The sequence below is a fragment of the Carassius gibelio genome, chromosome A7, assembly GCF_023724105.1.
Source record: "Carassius gibelio isolate Cgi1373 ecotype wild population from Czech Republic chromosome A7, carGib1.2-hapl.c, whole genome shotgun sequence".
NCBI lineage: Eukaryota > Metazoa > Chordata > Actinopteri > Cypriniformes > Cyprinidae > Carassius > Carassius gibelio.
In genome coordinates, this window is record NC_068377.1 from 6,306,608 (window position 1) to 6,320,285 (window position 13,678).

Here is a 13,678-nt window from a genome sequence, read left to right on the forward strand (position 1 = left end):
TGATCTCCTCCGCGGTGCCTGGAGGTGGCACTGGACGGCCCTCGGCGGACGGCACGACACTCCTCTGCCACGCGATGGACGGCGACGGCTCCTCCGATTTTGGGCAGCGGCAGGAGTCCCCCGTTCCCTGCCCTTCCGGATTCCATCATGGAGGCGGCAGGCTCCGGCCCCCTGGCGAATGGCGCCGACTCCTCCGCTCCCTCACGGACGGCAGCCGCCCCTCCATATCGTGGGCGGCCGGCAGCGAGCTCGCCCGTCCCCGGCAACTCGCTCCAGCCCACCACCTCGAGCGTCCATGGCGGCACATACTTCGCCTGCTCGAGGGCACCGCGGATTCACCACAGCGGCGAGGGATCTTCAGCAGCGCGTCCCTCCTTCTCCCGGGTTTCGGCACCACTGGCGAACGATATTAAAAACTCCATACTCATCGGGAAGAAGGAGGCGGGAACCGGCGCACAATCAAAACATAATTTTAATATTCAAAAAACACAAAACAGCGCACCAGCCCCTCGCGGACGACTGGTGCGCGCAAATAAAAAGCAAACATAAAATAATGTCCCAGGCCTGGTCCTCTCTCGTCCTTTACTATAGTCGCTCCAGTTTTATATCCTTCCATCTCCTACGTGGGACTCAAGACTGGCGGTGGGCCGCAGGTGCAGCTCATCTCCAATCACTACACCTGGCCTCACTCCTCGTTCCCAGTGACAACAACAGTCTTACATATACAGGTGCATCTCAAAAAATTTGAATACCATGGAAATTTTCTTTATTTTTTGGGAATTTAATTTAGGTTCAGGTAAGGTCAGTTGGCTGGCTAATCAGTGCTGTGCCTGAACGCGTTCATTGAACGATAGTTCATGAACGCGTTCATATTTTGGGCAAATGTGAACTGAACGTGCTGTATTAATGCCTGAAAACTTTACTGTCAACTCGTTCATTCTGGTGTCTGTGAACGGCACGCTCTCTCAGGTTAACTTCGTTCAATAGGGTGCCAGATTTCTATAGAGCCTTCCAGGCGAAAATCCGGCTAAAACAAACCGTAAACGGGTCTTAATATGTAACGGAAAAACACCCAATCTGGCAACACCAGCCACCAGTGTCGTACAGCCGTCCGCCGCATGCTTGACGTGTCATCAAGAAAAACATTTAAAAAAAAAAATTAAAAGCATGGAGGCGACAGCAGCATGTAGCAAGAAGGCGTATGATCATTTGAAAGAATTTTATGATGTTTATGACAAGTTCGGTGCAAATAGGAGACAAAGTATTAAAGCAACAATAGGGAAATGCTGTCCCCTCAATGCTTATGTAAACCCTGGTTGGATAAGGATTTAAAATTGGATATGAAGATGAAATCTGACGCATAGCTTCATTGTTAAAACTGATAAAATAATTGTTCTGTTCTGTGATTCTGTATGGCCTGTGGCAATAATTTTGAAAAATAATAACTCGCAGCAACATATGGAAAAAAAGAACTATGAACTAGTCCATTTTTGGAACTTAGTGAACTTAGTTCAAAATGTTGTAGTTTGAACTATGAACTGAACTAGTTCATTTTAAAATTTGTGAATTGAATTGAACTAGTTCATGCAGAAAGTGAACTTTCCCAACACTGTGGCTAATCAAGCACAGTACTATCTTGTAATCACTTGGAAGTGGTTTTGGCACCGTGGGCAGATGCTTAAGACCTGATGGAAAAGGAAATCAAAATCTCCATAAAGCTTGTCAGCAGATGGAAGCATAAAGTGTTTTGACTTTGAACTTGAAAAAACACAAAGGAGTAATACAAGTAGATGTCACGGCACCCCAAATCATCAGAAACTTCACACTGGACTTTGGATTCTGTGCCTCTCCAGTCTTCCTACAGACCTTGATTTCCAAATCAAATGCTAAATTTAATTTCATCTGAAAAGACAACTGTGGACCACTGAGCAACAGTCCAGTTATTTTTCTCCTTGCAGGTGAAATGCTTCTGACATTTTTTTTCTGGTTCAGGCAGGGGCGATTCTAAGATTTTCATTTTAGGGGGGCTCAGCCCCCAATAAGGGTATGATTAAAAAATATTATTTGACTATTAGGGTAGGGTTGTATACTACTAACCTTATTGCAATCCACTATTCCATTGTATTTCCTGTATTGTATATATGGGAGTAGGAGTACTGACTGAGCCATATACAACACAGTAAAAAAAAACTAATACAGTTTTTTAGATGTGACCAGTCACTGGAAAATTTTGAATTGGGAATGTAGATTTATTTATTTTTTTTACAATAAAGACTAACTGATTCAGTATTAGGACATTCATGTTTATCCTTTGATGATACCACTGCTTTTTCTTATGAAATGTACGTGGAAATCGGCAGAATATTAAAACAACATAAGGGTTCAATGACTGCAATGAATTTTGGGAACACAGTGGTATTGTGTGTGTGTGTGTGTGTGAGGCTGTCTGTTCTATTCTCACCTGACTGTTGCTCATTTGCAGACCTACTCCCGCACAACAAAAAAATGTTGTATATCCATCTACAATGAAATATAAATTATTATATTTTATTATTATTATTATTATTATTATTATTATTATTATTATTATTATAAATGTTTAGCTTTTTAGCCTTTATAATCAACAATATGGTTGGTTATACATCAAGTCAGCCCCTGAAAATTTATTTCATTTCAAATCATTTAACTAACCAGCTAATATTCATTAAGAATATAGACAAAACATGAATTAATGTAATTGTCTATTGGCAATATGTTTAATCTGTTCTATATTTATTTCAATTTATTAAAAATAACACCATTATCAATTTGCCACTTCTATAACTCAATTACTTAAAAAAAAAAAAAAAATCACAGATCCCTTTACTCTTACTCTAATATATGTATCATGATACACTAATGATTCATTATTACTTAATACAAAATTATATTTAATAATAGAAAACAAAATATCTCCACATGATGTTTCTCTCTCTGTGCCATTTAGTACTTTCAGACAATGATGTGTGTCGTTAATAATTTCTTTTGCATGGCTGCATAATGTAATGCCGAAATACACAATAATATGTTTTCAATTTTAAAAAGTAAATTAAAATAAATCATGATCGTTTTCTAAAGTATGTTTTCATGGGTGTTAATCGCTTCATTTTTGTTGGAAGAAAAAACAACTGTCACACTGTGATAAAGGCTGAAGGTGAACGCAGCGAAGACGTATTGGTATTGGATGCGAGAACACACACACGCACACACACACACACACACACACACACACGCACACACAGACACACCTTGTACTCTCTGATGTTCGCTCTGCTCGGCGCCACTGTGGATTGAAAAACGCGCTGAATCCATGCAGACTCAGATAAGGGGAGGAGCCGGAACTTGATGCAGCTTGCCACCGTTTCAAATGAGATTTTAAAGGGGACTGAAGCGATCACTAATTAATTAATCAAATAATTTTTTAGGGGGGCTGGGCATAAGTTTAGGGGGGCTGAAGCTCTTGGAATATTTCACTTTGTGTTCAATGAATCTAGAATATAAAAAAGTATGCTTTTTTAAATTCAATTACAAAAAAATATGACTTTTTCCATTATAATCTCATTTTTTGAGATGCACATGTACAGCTAAATGTCTCTCTGTGTAGATGGGCCCTAAGAGATGCACAACAGATCTGCTGTGGCTTTGTTTGAATTATTTTAATTTGCATAATTGAGCAAAACAGACAATATTGTTTCCAAAATTTCATAATTTAACTATTGTATAAAAATATTACAATATCACATATGCTATTGTGCAGATATTCAGGAAAAAAAAAAAAACAGCACATGTGATATTGCCAAACTATATCATATATAAACCCATACACATTTTCCATAATTAATCATATCAATTAAAATTTTAAATATACAGTAAATAGACATAATTACTTTTATGTGGTGTTGCATCTGATTAAACGTTTAGAGATTATTAAAATGTGTATTTGAAGTGTCAGTTTTTACATTATGATTAGTCAAAACTGAACACACACACACACACACACACACTAATACAATAAGAGAGAGAATAGCCTTAACATTACCTGTGTGTTACGAAAAGAATGATAAACGTCATGCTCTGTTTAAGGCTAGAATTTCATTTATGTTTTTAAAATATTACTGACCTTTGTGGATGAGTTCTAAGATTCGATGCCGTCATTCCGATATCTTTAATTGTTTTCCCACATTCACTGCATCTAGCTGATCTTCATGATCCTGATTCTAACACACTATTGAAACCAAATGTAAGGAAATTTGACATTGTGGTTCCCGCCATATTTCATAACCTTCTGACATTTTGGAATGCATGGACATACGTCATCAAATACTATGATAAGAATCCCACCTACATCAACATACAGGGAAATACATGGTACAGATATTGTTAAAGCATTAGTAAATTTTAATTTCTTTCTTTACGAGATTAGTAGTTAAGGATAAAAGACTTGAGTAAAAGACTCAAATCTGAAGTAATTTCAAGTCAATTCTGGAGTCGAGTCTGAAGTCTATTAAAATGAGACTGGAGTCTGAGTCACTAACTCAAGGTCCCATCTCTGGCTAACAATGTTTTATCAGTGCATATTTTCCTTCTGATTCAGATTAGATGACTTTTCACTGAGAAAGCAATATTTTGGATAGATGACTATGTCAATTTTGGCTGGAAATAACTTTCTGAGATTAAAAACATCATAATGATTGATTAATTGATGAACTTGTGGATTATTTTAATGTGTATGTCAGCTATCTGGACTCTCATTTTGATGGCACCCATTCACTGCAGAAGATCCATTAGTGAGCGAGTGATGTAATGCTAGACTTCACCAAATCTTTTCCAATTAAAAAACATATCTACATCTGGGATGGCTACACTCTAAAAAACGCTGGGTTGTTTTTTCAACCCAACTGCTGGGTTGAGGCCATTGGATAGGACTTTGGGATGTTTTAACCCAAGTTTGGGTTGAAAATAACTCTCTTTTTTAACCCAGCGGGGGTGGGTTGAGGACGCGGACGTGAAGGAGAGCACGCACGTCACGTCAAAATCGTACGTCTCCAGTGCGAGCGGCCGCCATTTTCTCAGCGTGATAGAAGCGAGAAGCGAGTGAAAGACTATGGTAAGTAACGTTAAATATTCAAAATGTAAAGTTATCTTTTATTGTTTACCCGGTTGTATGAAAGGCGGAAGGTTTTATGAAAGGCGGAAACAAAGGAGCTTAACGTTATATATATATAAAAAAAACGGACGTGGTTTTCGCCTCAGACACGGAGGTCTTAACTGCCTCATGTAACGGTACTGAACGGAGGATGTACTTTTAATATAACGTCTGTGAATGTATTTTGTCATATTTACATAAGATTTTACATTATCTGTTCTCTTTGAGGCGTTAACAGACGGTTATGGTCACGGTTACGCTCATGTGAATTTGTCTTTTTTTTTTCGCGGTTAAACTGAATGTATGTTTGTCTCCTAAAGGAAACGGCATTGTGTAGTAAAGACGAGCGTAATTATTTTGAGGCTGTTGAAGTGGTTACTGTTAAAAGTATGTTTTACATGTAATATTTCAGACTTGTCCAGCTCCTGTCTTCATTGTCCTCGCGCTGAGAGTTAAAGACACAGAAGCTGTTTGTGTGAGGAGTCACCTGTGTGAGGATGAGGAGGAGGTGTTCTTCTGAAGAGAGGGACAGACGGTTTAAGGAGAGAAAACTTCAGAATAACATCAAGTTATCTTTATTTTTACTAAGACTAAAATAATGTGTGTGTTTTTTTTAGATGTTGAAATCCAGAGACAAGATAACTTCATTCTTTTGAGACTGATGTAAGTTAAATTATTATTACTTTTTTTTTTTAGAAAATTAATGTTTCTGTTGTGTCCTGCCTGTTAACTTCACATTTTGATGCAAAAACAGTGTGATTTTATATATGTATGTATGTATATGTTAATATTTCATTGAAACCATTGATGCCCCTCGTTGCAGAACTCAAACTAACTGGAGTTAAGGACACACAAGTCTGCTTGTGTGAGGAGGTGGTTTTCTCAGCTTCTTCTGAAGAGAGGGAAAGATCGTTTAAGGCAAGTAAACTTCATAATTTCATGTTATCAGTTGTTGTTTTTTTACTAAGAGTAAAATAATGTTTGTTTTTTGTTTTTGTAGATGTTAAAAGCAAGAGACATGGGAGAGCATCATTCCTTTGAGATTTTATGTTAGTTATTTTTAGAAAATAAATTTTTCTGTTGTCTCCTGCCAGTTTACTTCACATTTTGATGCAACAACAGTGTGATTACGTGCTCATTTCATTAAGTCCATTGATGTCTGTGTTTTTTATTGCAGAACTCAAACCAAGTTTGGAGTTGTCTTGTCTGATTTGGAGGGTCATTATTCTTGGTCTTCGCTCTTAAAGGTAAAGTTCACACAAAAAATAATTTACTTGCCCTCAAGTCATTCCAAACCTATAAGACTTTTGTCTGTCTTTACAACATAAATTAATATATTTTTAGTTTTCTCATAATATTTGTTAATCCATTTATAGTTTAGATAATCAGTATTTTCAAGCTTCATAAATATAGAGTTATTGTAGAAGTAAATTCTGATATTTATATATGAATACATCTTAAATTATATGATAGCAAACATGTATGTTCAAAATAAAATACTGGTCTCCCAGACCAGCAATGGAGGACACAAAAAGAGAATATTAAATATATTCATACGTTTTCCAAAAAATGAGCAGATTTTGTATGAGTCTGGAAAAACATGAGGAGAGTAAATTATAAACATTTTAATTATTTGGTGAACTAACGGTTTGAAGAGCAGCCCTCCATGTACGTGAATATTGTGAGGTATGTGAATGTCATGTCTGTTTTAATGTTTCAGTAAAGAAGCTTTCTGAAAGCAATATTCAAACAATATCGCCTGCCCTCACAGTAGTGCTGTCATTATAGCATTCTGGAGCGCTGTGGTGGACTGAGACATTAAACAACCGCACAAAGTGTTGAAACTTTAAAACCGATTATTTACCTATCCTTACGGATGTGAATACACCTCTACCCGAAAATGGATAGTTTAATTAAATGTTTAATTTTTTCAAATGTGTTTCTCTTAGGCCACTGATGAAGAACAGGCGGTGACTGGATGAATCCTGGTCAGAGAGGAGAATCTTCTTTCCCCTAAACTGATGCAGCGGTGGTTTTAAAGGAGGACACTGCCCTGGATGATGTAGAAGATGTCACATGCTGTGCTGATGGGGTTTCTTCATGATTACATCAGTTTTGCTAAAGAGATCATGAAAATTGACTGTGATGCATGATCTGTATTCATGGACTATGAAACTAACTGTAAGTGTATAATTTGTTAAAAAAAAAAAAAAAGTTAAATGCTTTATCGGTGTTGTTTAGTAGAAGAGTTTACACTCTGTCATTCATACACCTGCTCACATTCTTTCACACACACACACACACACATGCGTCTGTTAAATGATATAATATCAAAGTTAATGTTGTGATTTATTTGTGTACTGTCATGCCAGAATAGTTGGGAAAAAACCTAACTAATTGTAAATTTATTGTATGTGTTTTCGTATATTTTTATACAATATATACAATTGAACAAAGTCCAATTTGATCTTAAGTTATATTCATCAAATGTTCAATGCTTTGTTTATGAACTCTGTAGCTGTTAATGCCATCCTTTTCTGCATTTCTTCTAACATGTTACTTTTTGACTTTTCTCTTGTTTTTAATAAATATTTTCCTTTTGGTAATTATTATTTGTGTGTAAAAGTGATATTTAAAATGAACAACATTTGTAGGTTTAATGCCTAGCTCAATTTGGGTTAATTTTAACGTAGAAATGCATTGTTTCCCCACATGGCTGCACTCTGCGAGTTTATTTTCTGCCAGCAGGAGGCGCTAAGAGCGGGAGAGGTAGGTTTCTCCGGTAACGGCTGCAGAGCGGTACTGAGCTCACAAACGCTGCCTTATCAAGCACATGCGAAATGATATCGAACATTTTCTAAATACAGTAGTTTTCCTTCTGAAATACAGTGATTAAAAAAAACACCCGCTCTGTTTTTTAAACCCTGCAATATAGTCATTTTAAACCATAAAAAAGGCAACCCAGCAGGCTGGGTTAAATATGATAACCCAACTGGTTGGGTTAAAACAACCCAGCGCTGGGTTCGTCCCTTTTTGACCCAGCGCTGGGTTGTCAAAATAACCCAAATTGGGTTGTTTTCAACCCAGCAGTTTTTAGAGTGTAGAGGGTGAGTAAATTTTCATTTCTAGCTGAAATACTCTGTTAAGCAATGCATAAAAAAAAAACATATGAATGACACTGGGCATTGCTGATGAAGAAAAAAAAATACAAATTCATACTGAGTGTGTATAATATAAAAAATTCACAGACTAGAGGGCAAACTTGCTGTCCCTGTCTGTCCTCTCCATGAGTCAGCACAACCCTAAAATGGCTTGACTTTCAAAGCTGTGACCACTCTCTCCAAGCACAGTAAAATATAATCATCAATCACGCTAAAGGAGAGAGTAGGGTGGCATTTCTCTCCCTGGTAATTTTTCCCTCAGTGAATGGCATGCTTTTAAGATTTTTATGCTTGATAATGGCCACTGATTGCTCTTCTCTGAAAGCATGCACAATTATCTCAGAGACATACTTTTTCACTGTCCCTAGCTGGTTTGTGGATAAATGGAAATTGAATTGTTCTGATTGCACAAGAAGACACACAGAAACACAGTGTGCTAGATTTGTTCATGTCTCTGTTTATTCTGGATTCTGGTAAAAGCAATGAAAAGACAGGTTGCTGAGAGAAGGCAGAGGTGCTTTAGTCAGATTAGAGGCACTACTACATTTTACCTCATTTTACCCACAATTCCCAATGGGTTTTATCTGTCTGCATTATATTATGGCAGCACTCTGAGAGAAAGGCAATTTTTGAATCTACATGTATCAAAAATCACTGTTTCAAATACAAATAGTAGACTTTGTTTGTCATTCTATATAGAGGTGGATGCAGTATGTCGTCAATCAGCGTTAAATGCTTTGTGGATGAGAAGCAAATTAATAACTTGTCTGAAGCATTCAAAGGTGATAAACAGAAATTACAACATTATGTGATAAATCTCATGAAGCATTTATGCAATATGCAGATGGAGTCCTTTCACCCACTGAATCACTTGAAGAAATAAAGGACAAAATCTGGAACATGTAAGCGAATTAAAGTGTACCAAAGATCATATTAGCAAACAGACTCCCCAGCACCACCTGCTTAGATCTACTATGGGGATCTTCCTCTCTCTAGCAGCAGCAGCATGTTTCCTTTTAATCTTCCCTTTAAAGTCTACTTGCTCCACAGCAGCTGCGTAGCATATCATGTCCACCAAGAACAAAGCTATGCAAATTCTGTTTACATTTACAAGATTTTACTATCTATCCTGAATGTTGTCATGACTGAAATAAATAGTTTAATGCATTCAATTAATTAATTATGAGAAAATAACGTGATGAAAATATTTTATTAAATATTTTGTTAAAACAACCGCCCCACCCTATTGACTGTTGACATGTTGAAGGGCAACAGCTATGTATTTCATACATGCACTTATGTGCCCCTAAAATTCAAGATATTGGGCCAAAAAATGCCGTTGTATGAGTATTTTGCCTCATATTCCTCTCATATGTTAAGCAATAACATTAGCAACGAGAGCAATATCACAAAAGATATTGAAAATAAGAAGGTAATATTGTGTTATATATAATATATTACCTATTACCTATTAAAGCCACAAAACTTTTGTGCATCTCCGAGCAACACAACATTTCTGAATAAATCCATGTTTTGAATGAATCCAGTGAACCAATGATTCAGTGGCCCATTCATAAAGAGAGCCATCTACTTCATTCCTGAATTAACAAATTGTTTGAACAAACTGAATGAATGAATGAATGAAGATTGTTTTCATTTCGCACGTTTCCATTCATTGAGATAATTGTTTCATTCTTTTCAGGTGTGTGTCATTATTTAACCTAGTCTGCTTGTGCATTTAAGTTGCTCTTTGTATTTCATCGTGTCCATGTGTGTTTCTCAACACAGTAATCTGACCGAAGTCCAGACCTATAAAGTGAATTAAGCTGCAAGATTTACATGGTGTGTTTTTCAGTTTTCAGTGTTTTTTGTTTGGTTTTAGTCTATGGGTCACTTTGCCCCTGTCCATCTGCACTGCATTGAGAAAGGGAACTGCTCCCCTCAAGGAGTATGTTGAGGAATTCCTTGGTCTCACCGATCAGACCACCTTCCCGGATGTCTAACTGTTCACACCTGACTGAACACTGTCACTCGTGTGCAGCTGTCCTCGAGGGAGCATTGTCAACTACGATGAGTGGGTGCTAGTTTCCTGTGGATCAGCCTTCACCAGCCCCACTCCAGACCCAGTGCCCAGCCAGTCACCACCCCGCTGCATGTAGTGTCTGCCTGAGCCCACCGCAGAGAGATAGCCAGAGCCCCACAATGACGGAAAAGCCATCGCAAGAAGTGACTGAGTCTGCCATTGCCCTGCAGCCTGAGCCGATTACAGTATCTGACTAGGTGTGTGACCTTGCAACACCGCATGTGCTGGAGGGTAATCTCGTGGAATTCGAGGGCATGGATGCGAGCCCCATCTACCCTCCTGCCACTGAGAGTGTTTCCTGGACTTGGATACTGTTTTTTTAGACTTAGAGACCTTGCTACTCCTAAGCCTGCCTAATTCTGTTCATCTGTGTGATTCGCTGGTCCTTCCAGCATCCATCTTCCGCCTTCTCTCCAAGATGCTTTAAAATACTTTTTATTTTTGTTTGGATTTGGAAATCTCCCTCGGTCACTCCAGCTCAACCTCTGGCCTTCACCTGCACCTCCTGGATTTTTTTTGTCATTCCCCTATCGAACCCCCCCCCACAGCCCCCCCCCCCCCCCGCATCTCTCTGTCTACATGCCTGCCCTTTTGTATCTCTTTGCCATCTCCTCATCCTCCTTGTTGCCTCATCCTTCTCTCTACAGTGCCAGGTCTCACCTTCTGGGAGGGGGGCGAACCTTAAGAACTTTAAGACACCCTATTCCTATCAGTTTCCTATTTAGAGTATCATTTTATAAAAAAAAAAAATATATATATATATATGTATATATATATATATATATATATATATATATATATATATATATATATATATATATATATAAATATTTGCATATTAATTAAAAAAATCATTTATCAAAATAATTAAAGGGATAGTTCGCCATGCTTAGTATAAAATCTCCTTTGGAAGGCCGTTGAGATAAAGGATAAACGAGAGCATGTTGCAGGTATTTTTGCAGTAGGCCAAGGTCTGAAGGGCTTCAAACAGCATCGTGTGAGGGCTCTTTTGTCCTTCTGTATCCAAAGGGAATGAGGCTTTGCTGATGGAGCACCTCAGAATTTGAAACAGATTACATTTTCTAGTCTGAAATAAAAATAGCTAACGTTACCTACAATGGAAAGTAATGTCAGCACACACTGCTTTCTTAAGCGACTGTCTAGGACTGCTGGAGCATAATTGATTAAAGTGATTTTACAATATTCCTATTTCTTATCAAAATGGGTTTTACTCGAACAGTGACTCAGATTATCAGATTTGGATTGTTGACTTGCTATGCAGTTAGTTAGTAACATAGCAAGGTGAAAGAAACACTAAGTAGGATTTGCAGGGTTGCAAATTAGATACAAAAATACTTTGTGCAAGCATGCATACCACAGTAATTTGGTGTTAACTTCAGCATTGATGCCAGATTTCTTTGCACTCTCTATGAACTGACAGACAGACATTACTATTTCTTTAGGAACCAGCATGCACAATCTTAAGAAAAACCGCACCAGATTTGGGCTCAAAACCTTTTTTATAAGGTCCCTTAAAGAAATATTTTTTTGAAAGTACTACAGAATATTGAACCATAATAGTGTTATAAAGAACTTTTTGTTATAAACACTTTTTTAAGTGGTTTATTTGGTTTGTTTGTTTTTGTTTTTACTCCTGTCTGTCTGCCTGTTTGTATAACAATACTTTGTTGACTATTAGTCTAACTCCGAGAGAGAGAGAGAGAGAGAGAGAGATTGTGCTCTAACAAGTTATTAGTTAATACATTGCTAAATGGTAATTGATGCTGAACATGAATAAATACACACACACACACACACACACACACACACACACACACACACACATATATATATATATATACACACACAATATTTTATAGTATCTTTACATCCATTTTTTGGTGTAATTGAGCGCCAGTTTCTATCTTCAGATGATGGGTTTGTTAGGTTTGACAACATCTGTCTAGATCAGGAATAGGTAATGTTGGTCCTGGAGTGTCAATGTCCTGCAGAGACTCCAACCCTGAAAAAAATAAACCCACCTGCCTGAAGCTGACAGGGATAGAGTGGGATATATAAGCACATGACAAGGAAGCTAGTTTAAACAGTCCTTTTAATAGTAATCCACAGGAGAACAGGTATACCAACACACAACATGGGCAAACATGAACCAACAATGGATATACCTAAAGAGGGACCTTAAATAATGAGATTAATGAAGGGAAGACAGCTACATGTGGTAAACAACTAAGGGAACACATGAGGAACTGGTATATAACTGTGACCGTAGCCTTACGTTGCATTCCAAATGGGATATATCCCCCTCCGAAGGGCACTTCGGAGTGAAAACAATCATGGCCGCCATACTGAAGGGTCGTTCTAAACCGAAGTGCTCAAAACTGGCCACTTCAAATGGCCCTTCGGAATAAAGGATATTGAAGATTACTACTGATGGACACTTCAGGCAGCCCGTGATCCTTTGCACAATTGTTTGGCATCAAAGAGTTTGACTTCTCCTATAAATGTATGTATAGTATTTTTTATATACTACTGTAATATTTATACGAGTTAGATTTGTTACATTGTTATGTTCAAAACGACATTGTACTTCAACAAAAATAATTTTTCAGTCCATTCAAATGTTTCAAATACATAGACAATATATATTAGAAATACATGTTACATTATATAAATATTCATTATATTTGATTAAATATTATATTGGAAGATAAAATGTATAGACATTTTAAGTATGATATAAAGTACCTGTTGAGAGTGTGTTGACACTCAGTGTATAACATATGAATGTTCTATGCATATACTCAAACTACCCACTACTTTTGCCAAAATGTATACGAAAGCATGTATACGGTTTCCCACAATCCACTGCAGCCAAACTGACTTTCTATCTCCAGAAATACACAGGAACCATTGATTTTCAATCACCACAGTAAAATATTTATGTATAATGACCATTAAAATGTTTAATTTATATTGACATCTCTGCTAGTTTTGTGTATCTCATATGCAACCCATTCTCACTCCAAAGGCGTCAAAAACCGAAGCATGGTCAAGCGCCCCTAGCGTCACTTTTATGACGCCAAATGTGCCTCTCGGCGTCGACTATCGAAGCACTACGACCTTCATTGCTTTCAATGGGAAACTTTTGGCGTCAGAATTCGACACGAGGACATGAGATGTTTATCGCTATGAAATCACGTTCAAGAAGTCTCATTCAGAACACATCGC

General features: G+C 37.4%; 1 protein-coding gene and 2 long non-coding RNA genes across 3 annotated transcripts in view; all 3 read left to right on the top strand.

Annotated features, from left to right (window-relative positions):
• Positions 1-13,678, top strand: part of LOC128016507 (polypeptide N-acetylgalactosaminyltransferase 18) — a 139,692-nt gene that overhangs the window by 82,534 nt on the left and 43,480 nt on the right. The gene's annotated exons all lie outside the window — the stretch shown is intronic.
• On the top strand, positions 2,826-6,104 carry LOC128016508 (uncharacterized). Its single transcript, XR_008184188.1, has 3 exons — positions 2,826-5,146; positions 5,598-5,848; positions 6,009-6,104. It is a non-coding gene; the product is annotated as an uncharacterized LOC128016508 (long non-coding RNA).
• On the top strand, positions 6,184-7,791 carry LOC128016510 (uncharacterized). Its single transcript, XR_008184190.1, has 3 exons — positions 6,184-6,234; positions 6,363-6,432; positions 7,135-7,791. It is a non-coding gene; the product is annotated as an uncharacterized LOC128016510 (long non-coding RNA).